This window comes from Lactuca saligna, chromosome 1, assembly GCF_052625555.1.
Source record: "Lactuca saligna cultivar CGN05327 chromosome 1, ASM5262555v1, whole genome shotgun sequence".
Taxonomy (NCBI): domain Eukaryota; kingdom Viridiplantae; phylum Streptophyta; class Magnoliopsida; order Asterales; family Asteraceae; genus Lactuca; species Lactuca saligna.
Genome location: NC_136417.1, coordinates 5065377 through 5067660, shown reverse-complemented (window position 1 = coordinate 5067660; position 2284 = coordinate 5065377).

Here is a 2284-nt window from a genome sequence, read left to right as displayed (position 1 = left end):
ATAAACACTCTTTTAAGCCACTTTAAACCCCCCGAAGCTTAGGGAACCCCCCTAACACTAGAAGAAAGCCGAAGCACTCGAAGTCCCCCAGAAAAGAATATTTTTCAATTGAAACTCCGTCCACGTAGAACCCAATTTTCACCAGAAACTCGTGATTTCAAGTAGCGAAGTGCTACCGAAATCACCACTTTATCAAGTGAGTTCATACCTCTATGTTTTCAATATCTTTTTATATTTTAAGAGGGGGGGATACAAGTAAAACACAAGTAAATCTTGTGTTAATAACAAATCTATTCAAATAATTTTCAACTGTCATTTTTACTAGGATAAACATACTACTTTAGTAGTTTGGGATTTCATACAAAAACAAACATATAAACTATAATAGGTATAGGTTATGGAACAAATGTACTCTTTTACAAGTTCAGGTTACAATACAGAAACAAACATATAACATATGCTAGATATAGTTTATGATACATACATACAATTTATTCATTTCAAAATGATTTTTCATTATTCTACACGTAACCGTTGATATAGCTTTGTGAGACATACTTCAAGTATCAACCAAGTCCTGAAATTATAACCAGAGTCTCCTGGAGGGAGAGCGTTACACTTGTGTATAAATCTATACTACACTGATAATCTCACACCTGAGTTGTTTGCAACAGCTAGGCCGGTAGACCTGGGGTGACAAATGGCGTACCAATTACATCGCCTGAAGAACGTCGTGTTTATGCAAACCTATGTCATCAAACCTTGTTATGCTAACTCATAAATTGGTATTGAATAATACAATTAGTGTATGAATATGTAAACAACTTCACTTTGTTTTATTGAATAATAAAACTGTAATACAATATTCTACAATACAACAGGTTAATCCAGGCACTTATAGTTACAGAGTTTTCATACAAGTACAAATATAGAATGCTATACCAGTCCATAGAAAACATATATTTCATGGTTTTATGTAAATTTAAACTACATTATACTATTTCAAAGTACAATATCAACTAAACAGTTCGGTCTTAGGGTATTAAGACTACAAAACATTTACAATAGAGAATATATGATTTTCTGGGAAAAACATACTTATTTTTTCAAGGAACAAATGACATATTTTTAACTACAAACATGCTTATGAACTCACCAACTTAATTGTTAATATTCTTTTCAAAAATACTTGTATTATCAGGAAAACAATAAGCAGGTATCCATAGGTTTTGAGAAGACGGAGCTTCATAGACTCATGTCTTTTAACTTTTGATATACATTTTGATGTCATATATATAATGATTTTGAACACAATTGTAGAACTTTACTTTATTCAATGTAATGGTTATTGTACTTTGATTTCTATTATGAAATTGTTATGATACTGAACATGACGTCATCCGCCCCCAAATGTTTCTGCCATTCCGGTTTGGGGGTGTGACAGCAGTCCTCAGTAATTTGGTGCTAAAATCCATGGAAATCTGATCCCACTTCCATCGGGGAATATCTAGGGGCTGCAACGGGCCATGTGGATGTTGGTGCTCCACTTTGACCTGACGACAGGTCAAGCATCTCTCAACTACCCATGCTACATCTCTCTTCATGCAGGGCCACCAATAATCCCTCTTCAAATCCAAATACATCTTGGTGGCTCCCGGATGGATCGATAATATCGACCTATGGGCCTCCTCCATTAAAATATGTCGAGCTACACTCGTATATGACACCCAAATCCGTCCATGGAAAGTTATAAGCCCCCGACTATCCGTCCCAAACTCAGAAATCTAACCGGTTACCCGCTCTCTCTTTCGGTTCTTGTGTCTTAGGTCCACCACCTGGGCCTCTCGGATGGTGTCTAAGATTGAAGTCGTCACCATTATCCTCATGCATACGTCGTGGATCAGAGCACTCACTACTCTGCGTCTTAGTGCATTAACTACCATATTTGTCTTGCCAGGGTGATTCAAGATCTCACAGTCATTATCTTTCACTACATCCAACCACCTTAACTATCTCATATTTAGGTTGGGCTGGTCCATAAGGTACTTCAGGCTCTAATGATCAGTACATATGGTACTCCGGACACCATAGAGATAATGGCACCGGATCTTGAGGGCGAACACCACTGCCCCCAACTCCGAATCATGGGTGGGATACCTTGTCTCATGAGGCTTCAACTGCCTCGATGCATATGTTATCACATGTCCCCTCTACATCAGCACGAAACCCATCCCTTATATAGATGCATCACAATATACTACGAAATCCTCCACTCCCTCATGAA